Raw genomic sequence first — 27,172 nt, 5'->3', positions numbered from 1 at the left:
AATCAAAAAAGTCAGTAAACAAATCATGTTCATAGTTATGATTTGATAGTGGTCTGATCATCTGAGTTTGATGTAGTGGTGGCTAGATAGTTTCTAAAAGCATGGCCCTGTAAAATGTAACTATATGTAAATCTCAACTTCACTCATCTCACGGTAAAAGATTTTAACTTTTGGGAAAGTGCAGATATAAAGTCTGGAATATGCCAGCATGCTAAGGATGAAAATGAATCACACATTCAGCCTAAGACATCCAGAGAGAACGTTGAGTAGAGGGGCTGGGTTTGTTTTCATTTTGATGTTTAATTTTTCAAAAATCCAGTTGCTACATTACTGTGAGTGATATTTTTGTTCATATACTTGTCAAAGGAAAATGAATTTTGGGCCCTACCAAACTTCATTTAATCATGTAAATGAAGTCTGTTTCTTATCAACATTTGGTTTGGATGGAAGTAGTTTCTAATCATTAGCTCATCCAGTGAGGAACTGAAAATGCTCAGTGTGACAAAGTGACTCATCAGCCATTGTGACTGGGTGTGGCATTGTCAGGTGGGATGTCTGCACTTTGAATTGTGGGTGTGATTAGTAGCTAGAGAAGTCACACTGGAGTTAGCGCTGATTGAGCTAGCGGACTAAGAACAAAGTGTAGCCATGGAAGCATGAGCAGCAGGAGGAGCTAGCTGCCAGAAGTTCATGCCTATGGTCTCTGACGCATACATAGTTGGTGTGGCTAGCCTCTTGTGTTACTGCACTACACTCAATCTTTAGCACACTAGCTTGATCAGAGCTAGTGTGAGTACATGTCCTCAGGCTGGGAATCACACCCCCAGCTTGAAGAGTAGGATTACACAGGTTTTTCCTCTCCATAGCTTTGCTGTCCTGCCATTCAGGTCTTCTGGCGGCCCCCTTTGAATTGTGACTTCAGCCCTCCAGCCAGTCACTTTTTAGTCTCATCCCTTTTGGAGTAAGTCAGACTCCTGTCCAATAACAGTCCAGCAACCTTGAGCCAGGGCTCCAACCTAATTCTAGGCCCACTAGGCCCAGTGACTCTTCCCCGGGACCTTTAACTAGCCTTCCCTTTCCCCCTCCCTCTCTCTACCCTGGTTTACAACTCCTGAAGCAGGCAATAACATTCTACTTCTTCAGAGCTCCTGCTTCTTCCTTGGGCTTCTTCCTACCGTGGCTTGCCTCCAGGGCTTCTTCCACTGCCTTCCTCGGGTTTCAGGAAGGAAAGGCACAATATAAAAAAAAGTTCTAATGTGTCCCTGACCTCCCCCCTGCCCAGAGGTACCTGATGAGCTATAGCCTGTCTCAGTGTCCTCAGGGCTATCATGCAGGGTTTGTAAGAACCCTCTGCCAGCTTCAATCTCTAAGGGGCCCTTTCCTGGAAGATAGTGAGGAGGGGTCTGTCCACCTCCCGGGGCTAAGGGCTTCTGTGCAGGGCTTCTTCTTAAGATGGGCATGTCTTGCAGGTGTGTTGGGGCAGGGCTGTCTGAACCCAAAGGGTATCCTCAGCTGACCAGACACAGCTGCTTTTCTGGACAACTTATGCCACTTAGGCAGTACGAAGGGGCCAGAATGCAGCTGAGCATGTGGCCCTCCCCTATGCTGAAAAGCAGCAGCCTTCATTTAAATCAAACCAGCAAATGGGTAACATAAAAGAATAATATATTGTAAATTGTAACTTTAGTATTACAGCATAACCAGAAAGTGACATTAAATCACTACCTAAGCTAGAACCAACAGCCAAAAACTCATTTGGAGGGAAAGCAGCCAAATCTTCTAAGATTTAATTAGTGAGGAAGAACACATTAAAGTAAATTTCAAAACCCGCTCTCTCTGTGTAGATTTGAAACGTACTCTCAGCATGAAATTTTTTTTTAAAGGTGGCATGAATGTGCCTCTCCTTTGTGTTTTCAGCAGCACTGATGCTCTAGATTAAGAGCTATTAAGGCCTGGTCTACACTAGGAGTTTATGTCGAATTTAGCAGCGTTAATTCGATTTAACCGTGCAACCGTCCACACCAGGAAGCTAATTAGTTTGACCTAGAGGGCTCTTTAGTTCGAATTCGGTACTCCACCCCGACGAGGGGAGTAGCGCTAAATTCGACATGGTTATGTCGAGTTAGCCTATGTGTGGACGGAAATCGACCTTAGTAGCTCCGGGAGCTATCCCACAGTGCACCACTGTGTTGACGCTCTGGACAGCAGTCCGAGCTCAGATGTTCTGATCAGCCATACAGGAAAAGCCCCGGGAAAATCTGAATTCCTTTTTCTGTCTGGCCATTTTGAATCTCAATTCCTGGTTGGACATCGGGGCGAGCTCAGCAGCACTGGCAGTGATGCAGAGCTCTCCAGTAGAGGAGTCCATGCAATCTCAGAGTAGAAAGAGGGCCCCAGCATGGACTGACCGGGAAGTCTTGGATCTGATCGCTGTGTGGGGCGATGAGTCTGTGCTTTCGGAGCTGTGCTCCAAAAAACGGAATGCAAAGACCTACGAGAAGGTCTCCAAAGCCATGGCACTCAGAGGATACAGCCGGGATGCAACGCAGTGCCGCGTGAAAATCAAGGACCTGAGACAAGGCTACCAAAAAATCAAAGCGGCAAATGGACGCTCCGGAGCCCAGCCCCAGACATGCTGCTTCTACGAGGCACTGCATGCCATTCTTGGTGGGTCTGCCACCACTGCCCCACCAGTGACCGTGGACTCTGAGGATGGGATAGTGTCAACGGGCAGTTTCTCAGCGATGTTCGCGGATGGGGAAGATGAGGAAGGGTTTGTGGAGGACGAGGCAGGCGACAGCGCTTACAATACTGCTTTCCCCGACAGCCAGGATGTCTTCATCAGCCTCACAGAGATCCCCTACCAACCCTCCCCGGCCGTTAACCCGGACTCTGAATCAGGGGAAGGATCAATCGGTAAGTGCTATAAACATGTAAACATTTATTTTTTAAAAAACAGGAATAAAAACTATATGAAAAGAAGGTCAATACATATAGGGATAGAACAGAAATCCTCTTGGGACAGTTCCACGAAGCTCTCGTACAGGTACTCGAAAAGCCTCCGCAGGAGGTTCCTGGGGAGAGGTGCCTTATTAGGTGCTCCGTGGAAGCACACTCTTCCGCGCCAGGCCATCCTCAGGTACAGTGGGAGCATTGCCTCGACGAGCATGGCAGCATAGGGTCCTAGTCTGTGCAGGGATTCACGCAGCATGCGCTCTCTGTCTCTCCTAGTGACCCGCCTCAGGGTGATCTCGCTCGGCGACTGCTGCATCTAATTAGGGGAATTACTGTAATGTTACTATTGGGAATGCTTGACTTTTCCTTTGCATAACAATGACCGTCGTTTAACAGCCACGTGGTGGAGGCTGCAGAGGGAAAGCATACAGGGATCTTTCCCGGGGACAGCCGCGAGAGGCTGGAACAGGGTCAGACTTTATGCTTTCCAGATTGCCTGCAGCAGGAGGGCACAGCTATCCATTAACTGTTAAGCAGCCTAAAGTTTACGGCTTACAAGGCCTGGCTGCTACACGGATTCTGCTGTCCTGCCCCGCTTGTCTGATCTCCAGTGCAAGACCCCAGGCAATGAAAGCGAATGCCGAAAATTCGAACTTGTCCTGAGAGCACATGAGATAGGTGCCGTGTATGATCTTGTTCACAGAAACAGAGTAGACTGTGTTCAGTGTTCGCAAACATGTATCTTTGCAAGGAAATCACTTCCTTTTTCCCATCACACAGCTGCGGCTGTTTCCCGAACTGCCCCGGCATCCCCCTCACAGAGGCTGGCGCAGATTAGGCGGCGAAAGAAAAAGACTCGGGACGAGATGTTCGCTGAACTGATGGCCTGCTCCAGAGCCGAGGCGGCCCAGCAGAGCCAGTGGAGGGAGACCCTCTCTCAGCAGCAGCGCTCACACAGCGAACGGGAGGACATGTGGCGGCAGGAAGACCAGCAGGTGACTCAAACGCTGCTTGGACTAATGAGGGAGCAAACGGACACGCTCCGGCGCCTTGAGGATGTTCTGCAGGACCGCAGGCAGGAGCAGAGAGCCCCCCTGAACTGTATCTGCAACCGCCCTCCCCCGCCACAAAGTCCTGTCCCCCCCTCACCCAAAATCACAAGGAGGGGCGCTAGGGGCCGTGAAAACTGTCACTCCACCCCAGCAGAGCGCTCATGTAACAAACAGCTCTCATTCCCTAAAGTATGAGAATTGCTTCCCTTCCTGGCTCACCCAATCCAAAATCCCAGTTTCATCCCCCAACTGTGTAGTTGAGTATTAAAAATAGTTTGCTGTTCATTACTGTTTCCGTCATGTTTCTTTGCAGAAGATTTTTTGTGAAGGGGAGATAGGGGCTTGTTAATTGCATGGGACAGCCACCATTACCAGGGTACAGACATGGGGGCAGGATCAACAGCAGGTCACACACAGAGTGCAGTCACTGGGCACCCGGGTCACTCTGGGAGGTGTCTGCTGCCCCAGGTCAGTCTGGGAGGTGTATGCTGCCCCAGGGTCCGAGCGCCTGGCATCCACAAATGGCAAGGCAGGCTGCCCTTACCATGCCCTTCCACCCTAGCCATGAACCTCTCCGATGCCCTGAGCCCCAGCCAGAGCCATCATCCCCCTACACCTACTCAACCTTCCCACACACCCCTTACCCCTTCCTGCAACCCCACCCCTTCCTGCACACCCTCCTGTAACCGTCCTCCCCCCAGAGACCGCTGTAGGAGCAGGAGCCTGTCAGTCCTCGAGTGTAGAAGCAGTCTGTACATCACTGCACACCGTACCCACCACAGTCTGCGTCCCTGTTTGAACCCTTTAACGCAAATTCGTTAGTAAAGAAAACTTTGTTAATTAAAAATGTTCCAATAACTTCATTTTTAAAGGTCTGTTGGAAGGGGGGAAACCTGGTGAACAGGGTATGTAACCGCTGAAAAAAGTGAATAATAACTGAAACAGGGGCAGGTTCAGCTTCTCTGTAAAGAGACTGGACAGTCATAGGTTACCCTGCTCTCTGAGGAACCTAGCTTTCAAAGCCTCCCGGATGCACAGCGCTTCCCGCTGGGCTCTTCTAATGGCACGGGTGTCTGGCTGAGCGTAATCAGCAGCCAGGCGATTTGCCTCAACCTCCCATCCCGCCATAAAGGTCTCCCCCTTGCTCTCACAGAGATTGTGGAGCACACAGCAAGCTGCAATAACAATGGGGATATTGGTTTCGCTGAGATCCGAGCGAGTCAGTAAGCTCCTCCATCTCCCCTTGAGACGTCCGAAAGCACACTCCACCACCATTCTGCACTTGCTCAGCTGGTAGTTGAAGAGCTCCTTGTCACTGTCCAGGGCACCTGTATAGGGCTTCATGAGCCAGGGCATTAGCGGGTAGGCTGGGTCCCCGAGGATCACTGTAGGCATCTCCACATTCCCAACAGTTATTTTGTGGTCTGGGAAGAAACTACCTTCCTGCAGGCGTCTAAACAGACAAGAGTTCCTGAAAACACGCGCGTCATGAACCTTGCCCGGCCACCCGACGTAGATGTTGGTAAAACGTCCCCTATGGTCCACCAGTGCTTGCAGCACCATTGAAAAGTAGCTCTTTCGGTTAATATACTGGCTGGCCTGGTGGGCCGGTCCCAGGACAGGGATGTGAGTTCCATCTATAGCCCCACCGCAGTTTGGGAATCCCATCGCGGCGAAGCCATCTATGACGACCTGGACGTTTCCCAGGGTCACTGCCTTTGAGAGCAGTAGCTCAACGATTGCGTGGGCTACTTGCATCACAGCAACCCCCACGGTAGATTTGCCCACGCCAAAGTGGTTCGCTACTGACTGGTAGCTGTCTGGCGTTGCAAGTTTCCAGAGGGCTATGGCCACTCGCTTCTGCGCAGTCAGGGCTGCTCGCATCCGGGTGTCCTGGCGCTTCAGGGCAGGGGCCAGCAAGTCACAGAGTTCAAGGAAAGTGCCCTTACGCATCCTGAAGTTTCGCAGCCACTGTGATTCATCCCAGACCTGCAGCACTATGCGGTCCCACCAGTCCGTGCTTGTTTCCCGGGCCCAGAATCGCCGTCCCATAGCATGAACGTGACCCATTGCCACCATGATCTCCGCGGCGCAGGGTCCCGTGCTTTGTGAGAGGTCTGTGCCACTCTGACACTTCATGTCCTCACCGCGCTGCCGGAGCCTCCTCGCCCGATTTCTCAGCAGCTGACTGTGGAAGAGGTGGACGATAAGGTGCGAGGAGTTGACAACGGCCATAAGTGCAGCGATGATCGCAGCGGGCTCCATGCTCGCAGTGCTGTGGCGTCCATGCTGTCACTGACCAGAAAAGTGCGCTAACAGATTTCCCGCCGGCGCTTTCAGGGAGTGAGGGCGGGAGTGACGGTTGAATGACGACAGTTACCCAAAACCACCCTCAACACATTTTTCCCCCAGCAGGCATTGGGGGCTCTACCCAGCATTCCAATGGGAAGCGGGGACTGCGGGAACTGTGGGATAGCTGCCCAGAATGCACCACTTCCAATGTCGACGCTTGCCCCGTTAGTGTGGACTCACAAAGTCAAATTAGTGTCCTTGGTGTGGATACACAAATTCGACTTCATAAGGTCGAATCCACAAATTCGACCTAAGTTAAATCGAACTACTCTTGTAGTGTAGACATACCCTAAGTCAAGCAGGGACAACTGTGATAATCTAGTCTGAGCTCCTTTCTAAGAGTCATCGTACAGTAACCTAGTAATTCTTGCTGTGGAGGGAGTTATTCCTTCTTAATACTTAAGCTAATAATATCCAGCCCAATTACTTGGGGACTGAGCCACAGCATATTTTTTAGAAGACATCCAACCTCTATTTAAGGATTCCAATGATGATTTGATTTGATTTAGTTGGTGTTGGTTCTGCTTTGAGCAGGGGATTGGACTAGATGTCCAAAGGCCTCTTTCAACCCTAATATTCTATGATTCAATGATTTGTATTAGTTATTATTGCCCTTGGAAAGCTGTGCCAATGATTAATTACCCTGCCTGTTCAAAGTTATGTTTTATGCCTAATTTAAATTCAAAACAAAAGAGCCAAATTCTTATCCGGTGTAAATCAATATTGCTCCATTTAAGTCAATGGTTTATATGAAGTAAGGTTCTAGCCCCGTCCCGTTTGACATTAGGAAGTCATACAGATCAACTCTTCTCCATATGACTGGTATCTGCCAGTCAGTGTACTGTTATAGGGGTCACGACCTACACCAGACCAGCCAAGAGTGCAGCAGCATTGGCAATAAGAAAAGCGAAGCTGCAGAGAGGTGAGTAGAGGAGAAAAGGGGTGTAAGGTAGAGCCCAGTGTTGAATAGGAAGAGTCTGAAGAAGGCTGAGAAGTTCTTTAATGAGAACTCAGAAAGCTTTAATTTGTATTTGGAAATAAACTATCACTGTCTATTATAGAATAACATTACCAGTGTGGCTCCCTTGTGATTCTATGAACTTCTATAGCTACACTTCAAAAAAAGTTTGTCAGGCCAAGTCATGAACAATTCCAATAATTTAAAGACATGGTAAAAAGCCCAATTATATTCTAAAGTGAGCTAAAGAGAACCAAGATTATAGAGCCAAATGTATTCAGGGTTCTGCTTCATTGAAGTCAGAGTTACATTTTGACCTGTGGAGCTGAAGAGCAGAAATTGCATTAATAATAAAGAAAAGACACACTTTTCTACCATTAAAATTCAGTCAGACAGAAATATTAAAATACGTCATGTAATAGGATTTCTTGGTTCAGTCAATGGCTAGGAAAAATCACTTATATTAGGTTAAAAATTATTATAATGGGGACTGCAAAAACCCAACAGCAACACAACATCAGATAACTAAACTTTCTTAGAGGAGCAGATAAAACCACAGTATTTAAGCATATTGCCTATTTGAATTTCCATAACACTCACTTCCTGCCTTTTGTAGTATAAAATCTCAGCTATTCTTAATTGCTTCAGATTGATATTTGGGGACAGAGTCATACAGGAGCTGCAATCCCTAGTGCTGTAAGATATTTTTAGTTCAATTTCTAGTGCTGCTCTTCTACAGTCCTCCCTTTGGCCAGTCACAAATACAAAGCCCTTAAGATTTCATCGTTGTCACACTCTGGCAAGATTACATGCTGAGCATTTCTTAGAACTGTTTCTGATTTACTGAGCTGTGTGGGTTGGGAGTGGAGTGTTTTTCCTTAAATATGAGCCTCTTTCAGGGGAAGTACTTCTCAAATCATGTGTTTCTTTTTTGTAGTGCCTTACACACACGCACGCACGCACGCACTCCATGTAGTCAGTAGATTTAATTTATAGTTATACAATTTTCCACTGCTCAGGGATAATCTTTGTTTCTCAATTAATCCTTCCGATAATTTTGATATAAAGTGGTAGAGGAAGCCGCTGCCTCTGATTGTAAAAAAGGAGCTTAAATCCCAGTTCCAGGAAAACTGAAGCCCTTCTTACTACCACTATGATTTAGATGAGCAGTTAGGCTCCCAGCTTATAAGGGCTTGGCTACACTTGCAGATGTGCAGCGCTGGGAGTTACAGCTGTCTTCGTACAGCTGTGTAGGGAAAGCGCTAGAGTGTGGCCACACTGACAGCTACCAGCGCTGCAGTGTGGCCACATTTGCAGCATTTGCAGCGGTGTTGGGAGTGGTGCATTATGGGCAGCTATCCCAGCGTTCAAGTGGCTGCAACGTGCTTTTCAAAAGAGGGGGGTGGGGTAGAGTGTGACAGGGAGCGTGGGGGAGAGGGAGAGAGTGGATTTTTGGAGCCGACACTGTGTCAGCTCCCTGCGTTGCAAATTCTGACCATTTCCCCGACGCCTCATTCACTCTTAAATGCAAACAGCCTGCAGACCAGATAAGCAGCTGCTCCGACGGACTCCCTTCCCCCCCTCCCCCTCCCCGCCATGCTGTTTCTCTCCTAAAGCAAACACTAGCTGTAGACATTCATCCCCCTGCCTGCCTCATTCACAGCAACAGGAGCTGTGTTTGTTTTTTAGATAAGCAGCTCCGGGAGCCCCGAGTTCACAACAAAACAAAGAGAGGCATCATAACAAAACAAAGAGTTCTTTAGTTAAAAGCATTATGGGAAAATTCTGCTGGAGGCCAATTACAGCGCTTTTGGTGGCCACACTTGCGGAGCAGCGCTGCATCACCAGCGCTGCAATAGTTATACCCGAGGCAGAGCAGGAGTACAGCCAGCGCTGCAGCCAGGGAGATGCCGCGCTGTATGTGCCTTGCAAGTGTGGAGGGTGTGTAAGTTGCAGCGCTGTAAACCCACCACCAGTGCTGCAACTCTCCAGTGTAGCCAAGCCCTAAGACACATTTGCACTGCCCCAATCCTAAAGCCATCTTGTGTATTCCCCGTCATTAAGACAGGCTAGTGCAGAATGAAGGGTTTTCTGTTTGGCCCCGAGGGCTGCTATAGCCACCATACCTCAGCTGGAAGGAAGAGCACAGTCCACAACCTTTCTCCTTGTCTATATTCCTTATGTCTGACTGGGAGGGAGATGAGCGTAAGAGCCACTATGGGGGCAATCTGTCACCCAAGGATTTCTCTAGGCAAGAGTGATCCTAAAGTGACCCAGCCCATTGGCTTTGGAGCCGCTTTGTGCTGCTGGGGCATTTTGGAAAATTGAGGCCCATGTTTTATTTTAGCCTAAAACTGGGACAGAAAAGCATAGTATCAAGAGCTGCAGTAGTAATTTTGTTGTGTGTCCTGATGGGAAGGGGTGGATGGATCCATATTGCACTTGGAGGATATGACAGAAGAGAGGTTCAATCTGTCACTTTGACTACTAAAGGCTTTTAGATTCCTTGTAGAACTGCGCCCTCCATTACCATCTGATTCTTGTTCCGTTTAGTGTGCTCTGATTGTTACTTTCCTTATTGTTAAAAATAAATGACAACATCAAAACAGTAATATACACCAGGGACAAAAATGCATCTATCTCCAGGGCTGCTCAAGCCCACACGAGAAAATCAATGACTTTGAAAGCAGGGTTAATTCTTAGTGGCTTCATTATTATTTCCTGACAAATTGCCTTTGGGAATGGTTGGGAACAAATGCTTATTTGTGACCCAACCATGATTCTATTGAAGTCTGTGGCAAAACCGTCACTGGCTTTGCTAGTGTATGATTGGGAATATTATGACTTTGGGGGGATGTTAGATTGTTTTTATTAGTTTATAAAGAAGACTGAAATGGAGAAAATATCAATAATTGAGTGAATGGGTTGCAAGGGAATTGTAAGTAGTTCCTGAATGTGAATTAATGATAAATAAAATTCTGAAAAAGCATTTTAGCTACAATAATAAGCGGTTAAGAGCTGGTTCCTTTTATGTCACTGCATGATATATGTCACCAAAGAGTACTGTGATAGATCTAGGGCTTTACTCAATGTAATCTTAGCTTAATTATGTTTTTTTTAGGCTAACTGAGTTGAAAACTTCTATTATTTGGGCGTATTTCTTCCTTCCACTTTTTTCACTTGACATGTTATCATACAGATTAGTATTAATGATCAAATATATGTTAATAATAACAGTGTTTTACACTGACATTAGAGATGGGCAGGAGACACCAAGTCAAGTGTCAGCTTGGTCTGCTTGTAAAGTTTGTCAAGAGTTTGGGGATGGTCAGGATCTGGTGATTAGACCCACCTCTAATTTACATAGTGTCAGGTATGGTATTAATGTTGCATAGTATCTTACACCACAAGCGTAATGGGACTTCTTGTGGATTAAAGTACTATTCAGTGTAAGGGTGTCCTGATTACAAGGTTAACTGTACCTCTGTCTCCTTTCTGGTCTCTGAGTGCACCCCCTCAGGTGTTAGGCCTCATGTCTGTACTTATGCTGGGGTGGAATCCTGTGATTGTCTCACTCCTAGAGCCGGCCTTGAGCTACAATACCCTATGTATTAACCCAGCAGATCCAATTGAGTTCGACATCTGGGCTCTTCCCCTTAGGAGTCGGTGACCCGTGGCATACAGTGATCAGAAAGCCTTCTTAAATAAAGTATTATTTGTTTTAACAGTAGGAAAGAAATGTTAGAGAAAAAAGATTTTAAAAACAACAGTCTACATGAATGTCTATCTTACCTAAAGGGTTACCACCCTCTGATGATAAGCGAGGTAGGTCTAATTTCTTCAGATGCCACCAGAAGGTTCCGTCCACACTTACGGTGGCGTGTAGCATACAGAAACTGCACAAGTATAAATAGCATTGTAGATGGTGAGGCACAGCTCAGGTGAGCAAAGTAGAGTGCCGTATGTTAGAAGTATGTGCTCTGCCTTTAAGAGGAGAATAGAGCACATATTATAGGGAACTGGACTGCAGCTAGTGAGAACCACTTGGAAGCAGTCAAGAGGCAGCTTCATCAGATACACAGCTAGGAGTTTGTAGCTCTCCTTTAGTGAATGTAACTCTGTTTTAGTTCTAATAAAGCCTTACTTCTTAGAGTCCAGACTGTTTTCCTTCTTATGAGTTTACAAGACAACAACACACCCTACATGCCTGAACCCTAGGATATAAACCCTACACACCCAAGCAGTGGCTCCCACATCTACACTGCTAAAAAACAGCAGTGTAGTGTCCCACTGTCTCTGGGCAGCTGGAGCCTTTCCCTGCTGCAATGAAAGGCTGCAGCTACACACCACAGTGAATGTGGACACAGTCTGCACTCTACATGCTGCCACAAGTATAGGCACATGTAGACAAAGTCTCAGTCTTGTTCTTCAGAACGTCTACCCCCTCTCTTGAGATAGTGTTCCTTATTAAATCTGCCCCAGTTTTTTCAAGCTCCCGTGTTCCTGGGCCTTTTCCTCTCCTGGCATTGTCTCTGAACACTATCAAGTGTTTACTGAGAAAGGGCTTATTTTGAATCATTGTTTCTCTTCCTGCTTGTATTCCCAACAACCTCCTATCAAGCTAAACTAATAGAGTCATACAACAAACACCCCAATATCTAGGCCAACATACAGAAATCATAAACTATTACACAATGTAGTAGGAAGAGAGCCTGAGACATAAGCCCTTGTATCAGAGGCCTAGTATGAGGCAGGACCTGCTCACAGAATCTGGCAAGAACCAGGCTGATATTGCAGAAATACACATTCCTGAGAAGTGCTAAGCATGGGGTACTCACGCAAATACATCCCGATATCAAGTTGTACTAGAACAGCCTGATATCAAGGATGGTACAAAAACATTCCCCAAGAATAACAGGAACACACTGACCGCTTCTAAAAGAAAAGGTCAGAGTGACAGTATGTAATAGAGGTGTTTTAATTGAACCAACATGTACAAGGTGATAGGTGATAATTAGCCATGTCAGAGGGCAGTAACTAGCTATGTCAGGGGCAGTATGTAACTTGTTTGTATTAGGGTATAAAGATGTATCTCAGAGGAAGTATTTTTGTCCAGCTGAGGGGGGAATGGAAAGTCCCACCATTCACTGAACTATGTCCATTGTCATGGCATACATGTCTTAAGTATCCTTGTAGAGTCTACCAGGTGCTTTGTTGACAATAAACCTGGCCTGATGCCTTCTTACTTTAATGGATCTTGTGGTTATTGGGTGGTTCGCTTGAGGTCTGCTGTGCTGTCTGTCTGCACAGAGCTGGGCAGCACACAGTGAGAACACACACATGCAGCCGAACATCTAACCACACACAGCAGCTCCAAATTTGTGACAGGGTGTATCGGAATTTTGTCCAGAGTGTCTTTGATGAGAGAATAGTAAAGCCCTTTAATTTTACTTGGGACTGCTCATCTTAATTTCTTCTCTTTAACAAGTATTTTTATAACTTATGAGCCAGTGTTCCTTAATGCACTTGTTCATTCAAAACAAGATTTTAATGTGATTTTGAAGCAAGAAGTTTTCACATATTTTGAACTCTAAGAAAATACTTTCATTTTTATTCATGATCACATATTACTATACCACAGTAAATGCAATTTATAAACAAAAACATTTTAAAAATCATGATCCACTATAGTTCATTCAAAGCAAATAAAGATGGGAAACCTCTAATAAACTGATTATCATGATAATAAAAATCTTGCTATAGCAGCAGTAGGAGCCTTATTTCAAATACACTTGAGATTATTGTTGAGAAGAGCCAAATTCTATCCCCAAATGCAGTGGGAGCATCACCATAAGAATGATAAAATTATTAATGTCACAGATGTTTTAGCTTCCATGCACAGTCTTGTAGGCTGACAGCAATTCTGCCGTGAAAATGAAACTGCATGAATACAGATATGCATATGCTCCACATTAGATAATACAAGTATCTCAATGTTCTTGAGGAGCAGCAGTGGTTATTTTATACACATACAAATTAATCTCCATATATATCTATTTTTTCAGGGGGGATAGCTCAGTGGTTTGCACACTGGCCTGCTAAACCCAGGGTGGTGAATTCAATCCTTGAGGGGGCCACTTAGAGTTCTGGGGCAAAAATCAGTCCTGCTAGTGAAAGCAGAAGGCTGGGCTCAATGACCTTTCAGGGTCTCTTCCAGTTCTGAGATAGGTATATCTCCATCTTTGCTTTTGTAAAAAAATGTAGTCTCTTTGCAGAGAGCTTGTGAAAAGAAAAAAGGGAAAAATTGCTGAATAAATTGTTCATTGCAGATTGTCCACCCAACTCTACTCATGACCTATATTGTCATGACTACTCATGCCTGTGTTCATTACACCATGTTCATAGTGTTCTTCTCTTCTCAAGATGCTAAGAATATCATATACCTTAAACTTTTTTGGAACAAAGACTATGAAACATGAGGTTGTGACTGAATTCTACTCAGTTAGGGCCTGGTTGTGATTCTGTTACTTATGTTGAACTGTACCTTACTATACAAGTACTATTTGAAGTCAATGGGTTTACTAATTTATTCAGTTTTTTTATTAAGCTACAACAAAAAAGCATCCATCAAATAGTCTCGGCACCCTTGACAATCTTTTAAAAATACACTAATAAACAGATTCCTAAATTATCTTGACTGAAATCAAATAATCTAGCACCAATATCAATGTAACAAATTAATCCACCTCCCCACACAGTCTCTACCAGAGTATGACACCACCACTGCCTATTACTAACCAAACACCAATTTTGTCACGAAGAGTGAGGCTATGTCCACACTGCCCTGCAGAATAGCAGTACACATCAAAATTCTGCACTGTACCTTTCCTGTATGGAAGCTGTGGGTGCAAATTAAAAGCTTCCAAGTTCACATTAATATAATCCTCTACATTTATGTGAACTAGGAACCTTTTAGTTCATGCCCACAGTGTCCACTTGGGGAGTTACAAAGTAGCACTGTGAAGTATAGACAAGCCCTAAGAGGGGGTCAGATGCTTCTTAGAATAAGTAGTGGTATCAAAATGTGGCCTTATAGGATAGCAGGATGCATTACTAGAATAGTCAGTGGATTGATGTTTGTGTTTAAAAAAAGCGAGTTAAAAATCCAACTGACAAAATAATAGTGAAAAGTGATGTATTGGCCTCTATTGCTCTTTGACGTAAACATTAACAATAAAATAGCATCAAAAATTAGGAGTGATATACTTCATTAATTCTTCCTTACACCATCCTGGAACTTCATGAGCTAATGTTCTGTTTTATTACCATTAAAATGTTAATTTATTGGGTGATGTAAATAGATGCATACCATATTTCATATTTGTGCCAAGTATTGTATGTTTGTTTGTTTAACAAAGTATATTGTATCACATTAATCCTTTCATGCATCCAAGTGTCCTTGAGAGAGAATTAACTAGGGTGGATTTTGGAAAATATATTATCTGAGCAAGTTTTAGTTCTGTTGGGTTATTAGACTATGAGATACAAAGCAAATGTTGAAACTATATCACTGCCATAAGCCTGAAAGTGATGCAACAGAATCCTATTGGTCTCAAATATGCAACATACAGTAATGTAAAGGGATATTTTATTCAGATTCATTAAACCTAGCAGTTAAAAAAAATTGTTTTTCTTTAGTTGTAGCTGGTATGGTATCTCCAAATGTCACTTGTTCCCATAGTTAAACATATACCGGTAACCTCAGAGCAATAGCCTTTAGTCTAAACAACATTATGCGCTCTCTATCTCCTTCAGTGACCGTCCTCAGGGTGATCTCGCTCGGAGACTCCTGCATCTAATTAGGGGAATTACTGTAATGTTACGCCTGGTCCAAAGTATTTTTTTAAAAATCTCCGGACAGACGGCGTAGCAGAGACTCAGCACGCTGCTACGTGACAAGCGTAACGGAAAGCCAAAGAATCAAATGGACGCTCATGGAGGGAGGGGGGACTGAGGACGCAAGCTATCCCACAGTTCCTGCAGTCTCCGAAAAGCATTTGCATTCTTGGTTGATCTCCCAATACCTGTACGGTCAAACACATTGTCCGTGGCGGTTCAGGGCATAGTTCGTCAATGTACCCCCCTCCCCCACCCCCAGAAGGAAAAGGAAAAAAAATCATCTCTTGACTCTTTTAAATGTCACCCTATGTGTACTGAATGCTGCTGGTAGACGCGATGCTGCGGCACTGTACTGTAGCATCCTCTCCCCCCGCCCCGCCTCATGGGTGGCTGATGGTGCAGTAAGACTGATATCCATCATCATCATCATCATCAGCCTTGCTGTAGATGGTGTAGTGCAATACGACTGGTACCCGTCCTCGTCATCAGCCCATAAGTAGACGGCCTGCTAACCGTCTTCATCATAGCAACAGGGGGCTGAGCTCCATCAGCCCCCGCCCTTCATGTGTAAAGAAAAGATTCTGTACTGCCTCGATTGTCATAGCAGCAGGATGCCGTTTTCCTCTCCCACACAGTGCTTAATGTCCTGTCTGGACAATCATAGCAGCTGGAGGCTGCCTTCCCCTTATTTCATTTCAGTAACAAGTCACTGTTTCTTATTCCTGCATTCTGTATTACTTCAGCACACAAATCAGGGGACACTGCAACGGTAGCCCAGGAAGGCTGGGGGAGGAGGGAAGCAACAGGTGGGGTTGTTGCAGGAGCACCCCCTGTGAATGCCATGCAGCTCATCATTCCTGAATAATCTGACACGGAGTGGCTGTGCTCTCTGGTTCTCTGAAATACTGGATCTCTACTACACTAGCCCCATCTTCTATGCAGGAATTATTCTATTTTTAGATACCATAAAGGAGGGATTGACTCAGGGAGTCATTCCCAGTTTTGTCTTTTGCGCCCCCGGCTGATCTCGGCCAGGGGCACCTATGACAGCAGCAGAAGGTATAATGCAATACGGCTGGTAACCATCATCACCTTGCCACTTTACAATGGCATGGTAGATGGTACAGTATGGCTGATAACCATCTCTGCTGTCATGCAAAAGTAAATGAATGCTGCTGTGTAGCACTGCTGAATCGCCTCTGTCCGCGGCATCTAGTACACATACAGTGACAGTGACAAAAGGCAAAACAGGCTCCATGGTTGCCACGCTATGGCGTATGCCAGGGCAATGCAGGGAAAATGGGCTCGAAATGATTGTCTGGCGTTACTTTCCCGGAGGAAGGAATGACTGACTACATTTACCCAGAACCACCCGCGACAATGAAATTTGCACCATCAGGCACTGGGTTCTCAACCCAGAAGTGCAAGGGTCGGGGGACACTGCGATGGGGTAGAACAGGGACAGAGTTTATGCTTTCAGGATTGCCTGCTGCAGGAGTGCGGACGAGATAGGTGCTGTGCATGGTGTTGTTCACAGACACAGACTAGACTGTGTTCATTGTTCGCAAAAATATATCTTTGCAAGGAATTCACTCCCTTTTTCCCATCACACAGCTTCGACTGTCTCCAGACCTGCCACAGCATCCCCCTCACAGAGGCTGGCAAAGATTAGGCGGCGAAAGAAAAAGACACGGGACGAGATGATCGCTGAAGTTATGGGGTGCTCCTGAGCCGTGGCGGACCAGCAGAGCCAGTGGAGGGAGACCCTCTCTCTGTACCAGCGTTCACACAGCGAACGGGAGGAGAGGTGGTGTGAGGAAGACAAGCAGGCAATTCAAACGCTGCTTGGACTAATGAGGGAGCAAACGGACACGCTCCGGTGCCTTGTGGATGTTCTGCAGGACCGCAGGCAGGAGGACAGGGCCCCCGCACAGTGTATCTGCAACCGCCCTCCCCTGCCACAAAGTCCCATACCTCCCGTCACCCAAAGTAACCAGAAGGAGTGGAGCCAGGGGCCGTGAAAACTGTCACTGCACCCCGGCAGAGTGCTCAAGTACACAAAAGCTCTCATACCCTAATTTTTGAGAATTCCTTCCCTTCCTGACTCACCTAAGCCCCAATCCCAGTTTCATCCCCTGACTGTCTGGTTAATTATTAAAAATACTTTGCTGTTAATTGCTGTTTCCGTCATGTTCTTTTATAGGAGACTGTGTTTGAAGGGGTGGATGGGTGGGTGGGGAAGGGGTTGGTAATTGCATAGGACAGTCACCTTTAGCAGGGTACAGAGACGGGGGCAGGATCAGCAGCAGGTCACTCACACAGTGCAGTCAGTAGGCACCCTGGTCGGTATGGGAGGTGGTTTGCAGGTTCTGTGTGGGTGGGGGGGTACGTGACTTTGTAGCGGGGGAAGGAGGTTACAGATCTCATGCAATGGTCCCTGTCCTGGACAACAGAGCCACGCAGCAGAGGAATCTGTATCCGTCCTCCCCCACCACAAGGCCACATAGCCCCTGCACACAGAGTCCCAAAAAGGAGGGATGGCAGGCTCCGTTGAAACAACCAGTCCGGCACTGCAGAGCGCTCTGGGAGCAGGAGCCTGCCATTCCTCGAGTTTAGAGGCGGTCTTTACATCACTGCACACCCTACCCAGCACAGTCTGCGTCCCAGTTTCAACCCTTTCATGCAAAGTCATCAATAAAGAAACCTTTGTAAAGTTACAGGTGGAAGATGTATTTTATTTTTAAATGTGTGTTGGAAGTGGGGGAAGCGGGGTGGACAGGGTATGTAACTGCAGATGCTAGTCAACAGTAACTTGGTAAAGAAACAGGGGCAGGTTCAGCTTCTCTGTAAAGAAACTGAACAGTCACAGGTCACGCTGCTCGCTGCTCGCTGGTACTTGAAGAGTTCCTTGTCGCTGTGCAAGGCACCTGCATAGGGCTTCACGAGCCAGGGCATTAGCGGGTAGGCTGGGTCCCCGTGGATCACTATAGGCATCTGCACATCCCCAAGAGTTATTTTGTGGTCCGGGAAGAAACTACCTTCCTGCAGGCGTCTAAACAGACCAGAGTTCCTGAGAACACGCGCGTCATGAACTTTGCCTGGCCACCCGACGTTGATGCTGGTAAAACGTCCCCCATGGTCCACCAGTGCTCACAGCACCATTGAAAAATAGCCCTATTTCTCAGCAGCTGACTGTGGAAGAGGTGGACGATAAGGTGCGAGGAGTTGACAACGGCCATAACTGCAGCGGGATCCGTGCTCGCAGTGCTGTGGCGCCCGCGCTGTCACTGAGCAGAAAAGTGCACAAACAGATTGCCCTCAGGCGCTTTCAGGGAGGGAGGGAGGGCGTGATTGACGGTTCAATGACAGTTACCCAAAACCACCCTCGACACATTTTTCCCCCAGCAGGCATTGGGGGGAAATCCCAGAATTCCAATGGGCAGCGGGGAGTGCGGAAACTGTGGGATAGCTTCCCACAGTGCACCGCTTCCAAAGTCGACGCTTGCCCCGTTACTGTGGACTCACACAGTTGAATTAGTGTATTTAGTGTGGATACACAAATTCGACTTCATAAGGTCGATTCCACAAATTCGACTTAAGTTGATTCGAAATAGTCTTGTAGTGTAGACATACCCTTATTGAGGTTGGTTAGTATATTCACCTTGCATTGGTTCCAAGATCAGTGGTATGAATATTAACATAGTTCCATAATCTCTGAGAGCATCCGCCCCACATGTGGTTGAGTCTGCAGGAGAGAAGGGAACTGAACTTTCAGTAAAAAAAAAAAATCAATTGGTGAAAACAACTTTTGCAACAGAACTGCCTGGGTGAGAAGGATATTCAGCCATCACAAGTGACAAGCTGTCAGAAAACATCAAATTGCCAAAAGTACACTAGGCATTAATGAAAAACTGGACACAAATCTTGAGTATTTTCAGCAACATTAGCTTCTACGTAGAATGGGCAATACTGAAATTTTTTCAGCGTGCCTAATGATTGCGAATGTTAAATGACCAGTTTAACTGGATCCAGCAGTAGAAAAAAATAATAGACACTTGCATTATCATTTACAGTAGCAATAATTTAGATCAGCAATAAACCATGATGCTTTTTAGGGGAGTGGTTCTCCAACTGTTTCATTTTGCGGACACTTTGTAAAACAAAGAGAGCCTCCTACCTCAGCTTCACTCTCACATCTGCTCTGAATCAATTTAGGCCTCTTGTTAGTGCAGACCACATTGGGAAGTAAAGAACCACTCCTTTAAATTAACCTTTACAAGAATATTGCCTACTTGGTTACATTTAGTATTTGAGAATTGGCAATTAAGCGTGGGAACACAATAGGGTGAAAATTGTAAAGTGTCAGTCTTTTGAAGAAGCCAAGGCAGGTGAGAGAAACTATAAAGAAAGAAAGATGAGAAACAAAACGGACTTATTTTAATGAAACATCCCAGGTTGCAATTTCATAGGATCCTCTTTTCTTCTGAGAATATCACCTCAGCATAGTATTAATCTATAAGAAACATAGTAACTGTTTCTGTTTCAGATTCATAGACTAGATAGAATGAGGGAACCATGTATAATATGATTATGTAGCTGTGCAAATGGCTGCAAAATTGCAGTTTTAAAAATTATATCAGGAAATAAGTAGGAGGAACAGACACCCTCACAAACATCCTCTTTAAATATATCTAGAATAAAAATACCAATATATGTTAAGTATTTTCATGAAAGAATTTTTCACTGGGTAATTATTAGGGCTGTCAAGCGATTAAAAAAAATTAAGCGTGATTAAACACGTGATTAATCGCGTTGTTAATCAATAATGGAATACCATTTATTTAAATATTTTGGATGTTTTCTACATTTTCAAATATATTGATTTCAATTACAACACAGAATACAAAGTGTATAGTATTTGCTTACTCACTACCAACTACACACCACACAACAGAAACACTAACCCAGGAACCAATCCCTGCAACAAACCGCATTGCCAACTCCGCATATTTATTCAAGGGACATCATCATAGGACCTAACCACATCAGCCACACCATCAGGGGCTCATTCACCTGCACATCTACCAATGTGATATATGCCATCATGTGCCGGCAAAGCCCCTCTGCCATGTGCATTGGCCAAACCAGGCAGTCTCTACGCAAAAGAATAAATGGACACAAATGTGACATCAAGCATTGTAACATTCAAAAACCAGTAGGAAAGCATTTCAATCTCCCTGGACACTCAATAACAGACCTAAAAGTGGCAATTCTTCAACAAAAAAACTTCAAAACCAGACTTCAATGTGAAACTGCAGAACTGGAATTAATTTGCAAACTTGATACCATCAAATTAGGCCTGAAAAAAGACTGGGTGTGGCTGAGTCATTACAAAAAATAATTTTCCCTCTGTTGATACTCACACCTTCTTGTCAACTGTTGGAAATGGGCACATCCACTCTAACTGAATTGGCCTCATTAGCACTGACCCCCCACTTGGTAAGACAACTCTTATCTTTTCATGTGCTGTATATTTATACCTGCCTACTGTATTTTCCACTCCATGCATCTGATGAAGTGGGTTTTAGCCCACGAAAGCTTATGCCCAAATAAATGTGTTAGTCTCTAAGGTGCCACAAGGACTCCTCATTGTTTTTGCTGATACAGACTAACACGGCTACCCCTCTGAAACCTGTCAAGCAAACAAGTTTGTTTACATTTGCATAAGATAATGCTGCCTACCTTTTGTTTACAATGTCACCCGAAAGTGAGAACAGGCATTCTCATGGCACTGGTGAAGCTGGCGTCGCAAGATATTTACATGCCAGATGTGCTAAAGATTCATATGTCCCTTCATCTTCAGCCACCGTTCCATAGGACATGTGTCCATGCTGATGATGGGTTCTGCTCGATAATGATCCAAAGCAGAGCAGACTGATGCATGTTCATTTTCATCATCTGAGTCAGATGCCACCAGCAGAAGGTTGATTTTCTTTTTTGGTGGTTCAGGTTCTGTAGTTTCCACATCTGAGTGTTGCTCTTTTAAGACTTCTGAAAGCAAGCTCCACACCTCGTCCCTCTCAGATTTTGGAAGGCACTTTTGATTCTTAAAGCTTGGATCGAGTGCTGTAGCTATTGTGATAAAGTTCCTCCTGTGCCTTGGTGGGTTCTGTGCTTTCTGGCAGATTTGCTCACCTCAGAGGTTCACGGCAGTCCTCAGTTTGGCTCCTTTTGTTAGTGGCACAAATCTGCCATTCACTTGGCTAACCTCATCACTGGCCAGTAAGGGGGAAAGGAGGAGAACAATCCCTGCAGTCTCTGCTGGCCCACCTAATGGGTCAAGGGACAGGTCAGAGACCTTCCCCTCTGGTGGGACCCACAGTCCAGATCAACTCCTCATATCAAATAGGGAGTTGGGAGGGATGGGGGGAACCCGGCCTGCCCTCTACTCCGGGTTCCAGCCCAAGGCCCTGTGGATTGCAGCTGTCTATAGTGTCTCCTGTAATAGCTGTGTGACAGCTACAACTCCCTGGGCTACTTCCCCATGGCCTCCTCCCAACACCTTCTTTATCCTCACCACAGGACCTTCTTCCTGATGTCTGGTAATGCTTGTACTTTGCAGTCCTCCAGCAGTATGCCTACTCACTCTCAGCTTCTTGCGCCTCTTACTCCCAGCTCCTCACACGTGCCCTCACTGACTAAAGTGAGGTCCTTTTTAAACCAGGTGCCCTGATTAGCCTGCCTGTCTTAATGGATTCTAGTAGTTTCTTAATTGGCTCCAGGTGTACTAATTAGCGTGTCTGCCTTAATTTGTTCCAGCAAGTTCCTGATTGTTCTGGAACTGCCACTGTTACCTTACCCAGGGAAAAGGGACCTGCTTAACCTGGGGCTAATATATCTGCCTTCTATCACTCTCCTGTAGCCATCTAACCTGACCCTGTCACACTATTTTTAGAAATCTCACATTGGTATCTTCTTTGCATTTTGTCAAATCTGCTGTGAAAGTGTTCTTAAAACGAACATGTGTTGGGTTATCATCTGAGACTGCTTTAACATGAAATATATGGCAGAATGAAGCAGCAAGAGACAAACAGTTCTCCCCCAAGGAGTTCAATCACAAATTTAATGAATGCATTCTTTTTTAACGAGCATCATCAGCATGGAAGCATTTCTTCTGGAATTGTGGCCGAAGCATGAAGGGGCATACAAATGTCTAGTATATCTGGCATGTAAATACCTTGCAACTCCTACTACAAAATTGCCATGAGAATGCCTGTTTTCACTTTCAGATGACATTTTAAATAAGAAGCAGGCAACAGCATCTCCTGTAAATGTAAACAAACTTGTTTGTCTTAGCAATTGGCTGAACAAGAAGTAGGACTGAGTGGACTTTTGGCTCTAAAGTTTTACATTGTTTTGTTTTTGAGAGCAGTTATATAACAAAAAAAATTCTGCATTGGTAAGTTACACTTTCCAGATAAAGAGATTGCACTATGGTACTTGTATGAGGTGAATTGAAAAATACAATTTATTTTATTTATTTTTATAATGCAAAAGTTTATAATAAAAATAATAATATAAAGTGAGCACTATCCACTTTGTATTCTGTGTTGTAATAGAAGTCAATAAATTTGAGAATGTAGAAAAACATTCAAAAATATTTGACAAATTTAAGTTGGTATTCTATTGTTTAACAGTGCGATTAATCACAATTAATATTTTTAATTGCAATTAATTTTTTGTTAATCGCATGAGTTAACTGTGATTAATTGACAGCCCTAGTAATTATAGATTCATAGATTCTAAGGCCAGAAGGGACTACTGTAATTATTTAGTCTGACCTGCCTTACACAGGCCATAGAACTTCCCCAAAATAATTCCTAGAGCATAGCTTTTAGAAGAACATCTGATCTTGATTTAAAAATGGTCAGTGATAGAGAGTCCCTCACAACCCTTGATAAACTGTTCCATTGGTTAATCACTCTCACTGTTTTACACCTTATTTCCAGACAGAATTTGTCCACCTTTAACCTCTGGCCACTGGATCATGTTACACCTTTCTCTGCTAGACTGAAGAGCCCACTCTTAAATATTTGTTTCCAATGCAGGTAGTTATAGACTGTAATCAAGTCACTCCTTAACCTTCTCTTTGTTAAAATAAATAGATTAAGCTCTTTGAGTCTGTCATTATGAGACATGTTTTCTAAATTTTTGATCATTCTCACGGCTCTTCAATTGGTCAACATCCTTTTTGAATTGTGGGTCCCAGAACTGGGCACAGTATTCCAGCTGCGGTCACACCAGTACCAAACATAGAAGTAAAATAAAATCTCTTCTCCAACTCAATATTCCTGATTTTGCATCCCATGATTACACTAGATCTTTTGACCACAGCATCATACTGGAAGCTCATGTTCAGCTGATTATACTCTGCTCCTTCCCCCTTCCCCCCAATATTTTCAGAATCATTGTTTCCCAGGATAGAGGCCCTAATCCCCTAAGTATGGCCTATTTTGTTTGTTCCTAGATTTACATATATATTTAGCCATATTAAAACACATATTGCCCCCTTCATTTTTTACCACTCCCCCAGTTTTTGTGTCATCTTTATCAATGATGATTGTATGTTTTCTTCCAGGTTATTGACCAAAATGTTAAATAAGATAAGGCCAAGACCCAGTCCTTGCAGGACCCCACTGGAACCCCTCCCATACCCCTTGATGAGAATTCCCTGTTTACAATTACATTTTGAGACCTGTCATATTAGCCTGTTTTTAATTCATTTAATGTGTGTTAATTTTATATTGTTCTAGCTTTTTAATCAAAATGTCACATGGTACCCAGTCAAATGCCTTACTGAAGTCTAAGTATATTATGTCAACACTATTACCTTTATCAACCAAACTTGTAATCTTATAAAAAAAGTTATTTTGACAGGTTCTATTTTCTATAAACTCATATTGATTTGCATGATTTACATTACCATCCTTTAATTCTTTATTAATCAAGTCTGGTATCCGAAGCTCTATTATCTTGCCTGTTATTAATGTCAAGCTAACAGGGTTATAATTACCCAGGTCATCCCAGTTGTCCTTTTTAAAAACTGACAAAGTTAGCTTTCTTCCAGTCTTCTGGAACTTCCCCAGTTCTCCAAGACCTGTCAGAAATCAACAGAAGTGGCACAATGACTTCTTGCTCAGATTTTTTTAAACTATTGGGGGCAAGTTATCTGTACTTGCTAGACATTTAAAAATGTCTGACTTAAGTAGTTTCTGTTTAACATCCTTCAAAGATACTTGGGGAATGGAAAGATTGTTCTCATCACTAGACAGGGCTGCCCAGAGAGTGGGGCACGTGGGGCAATTTGCCCCAGGCCCCGGGTCCTGCAGGAGCCCCCACAAGAATATAGTATTCTATAGTATTGCAACTTTATGGCCCCCGAAATTGCTTTGCCCCATGCCGCCTGAATCCTCTGGGCGGCCCTGTCACTAGATTGAGACTATATATCTATTTTGCCCCAGATCCAGAATAGAAATATTTATTGAACACTTCTGCCTTTTCTGCATTATTATTGATAATTTTACCATTTCTATTTAAAAATGGATCAGTCGCATTGTCAGGATTTTATTCTTATTGTCCTTACCTCTGCTGGCCAGAGATTTTGCCTTGTGTCCCTTTTCTTTTTTTATCATTTTTTTGCAATTCCTAACTTCTGTTTTATATTCATTATTGCCAACTTCCACTTTCTTCCTTAAAAAATGTGTATAACTGCCTTCACATCCCCTCTAAACCAGGCGGGCCTTCTTTGATTATGGCTTTTGGAGCCTCTAGTAAGGTGTTCTTAAATGATTCTCAATTATCATTCACGTTTTTCTGGTTAAATTCTTCCTCCCATCTGATATGGCTTATAATCAGTTCTCTAAATCCACTAATATAATAGACTGTTTGTTTTTTTCTAGGAGTTCTCATTTATATCTGTTTTATACATTCACAAAGAACCAGGATTATGGACAGAGTATGAAAAAGTTGCTGTGATCTTTCTTGGGATATCTGACGTATCTGAGCATAACTCTAATTATTCTGTTTCTCTAAAACCAATTCATTAGTTTGTCTACTAGAGCCAATTTTTTTATAATGTTCTGGGGCACAGACTAAACTAATTATTCCATATTCTCTTTGATGCCATCATGTAGAAAGCTTAAATAAAAGCAATACTTTGAAAGGGCTAAATTGTTTTTGTTACTAAATGGATTTCTTTGAGACTGGAATTTTTTGTCATTTCTTTTCATTAATAGTAATGTTAATTTCCATGCATGGCTGAGGTATTCTCTTTAAATTCTATTCTGAAAGTCAAAATACATTTCCTCAAGGAAAAAGCTGATAATTATAATTGCAATGAAATGTTCACTTTGCCAGTGAACCCAAGTAAACAGGCAGTAGATCCTTCAAAGTGCTAGGTGGGGTGGGCAACAGAATTACTGACCAACCCAATCCCATTCAGAACAAGACTGCTGCATTATCATGATCATGTGCTGAATACGAATGGAAGGGGAATGGAGAGCAAACCCATAGCTCAACCCTGAAGGGGAGAAGGCAAGTGAGAGAAAATGAGGAAATATGAATAAAGTACATGAGTGCCAGACCCTCAGCTGGTATAAATCAGAATATTTCCATTGAACTGACTAGAGCTATGTTCATTTATGTTAGCTTAGGATCTGGTGCTATACTATAAAATCGAGCATGATTTACTATCTAAAATTACATTAATTTCATTTACCTTGGAGTAAGTGCCTAGTTGTCACGTGACATTACTGATGCATGGTAGGCACATGTTGCAGGAGTGTCAATCAGATGTGTTAAGGTTTCCTATATAACAGTATGTACACTTCCTGATTTCTATCAAGCCTGTGTCTGTTTTCTCTTACTGCATATCTGCATGTCCATAATAATAGAGAACTAATTTTGTAAAGTAATGCAGTGGTAATTTAATGGAAATCATGTGAATCAGTGCAGCACTTACCAGAATTCTGCAAATGGGAGGAGGGAACCACACTGACCCAGAGGAAATCCAAGGGGGAAAAGGAGCCACCAGCCTTTCAGAAGACACTGATAGTAATAAGGTGGGTTCCAGGACCTCAGCATGGAGGCACATGGAAGGAGTACACAAAATTAAAAAGGAGGTCCCTTTGGCAAATCAATAAGAGATAATTCATTGCCAACCACTTCAACCAGACCCTGCAGGTCCCAATTCACATAGTTCACATGAACCATTCTTCAGAATTCATTCAGCTCCGATTACTGCATCAGCACCAAGAAGTGGTGAGCCATGCAAATATATATCAGACTTTTCAAATGCCAAGTTGTTATTCTGTTTGTTTGTTTGTTTGTGTCAAGGTTAGGATCCATTCTGAGGTTATCTGAACCCTTTGCCCTGTTCTTGCTTTAAATTCTCAGTCCTTTTTAAGACCCTCTCTTTGCCTAACAGTCCAAATGGCTTGCTTTTTCTTCCAGGCAGTATTTAAATTAACTTGTGGGGATACTTTGTTTCCAAGAAAAAATCAGCATTCTGCCAAGAATGGCTCATTCAAGTCCAACCGCGCCACATGACTGCTGAGGTATACTATTATATGTTAATATGTGCAGTGAGGTCTGCAACAATTTGAAGATTAATTATTTGAGCTATTAATAATGCAAATAACTTGTGTTCTTTCATCATTAATCACTGCACATCTTCCTGCACATCCTTGGTGGCTGTGCCACGTCCTCTATTTCAAAATAACATTGATAGTGTACGTAGTTTCAGTAAATTAGGACTATGTGAAAACATTGCCAAGTAACTGTCTATAAATCTGAGGCCTCATTCTCTTCTCACTTTTACACTAGTTTTAGAATTGACTTAAATAGAGTTATTCCTGATTTACACCAGTGTAACTGAAGGGAGAACCAGGGCTATCGC

This window comes from Mauremys reevesii, linkage group 1 (genome assembly GCF_016161935.1).
Source record: "Mauremys reevesii isolate NIE-2019 linkage group 1, ASM1616193v1, whole genome shotgun sequence".
In the NCBI taxonomy this organism is placed as follows: Eukaryota; Metazoa; Chordata; order Testudines; family Geoemydidae; genus Mauremys; species Mauremys reevesii.
The sequence above is the reverse complement of the archived record's forward strand: the minus strand, read 5'-3'. Positions refer to the sequence as shown.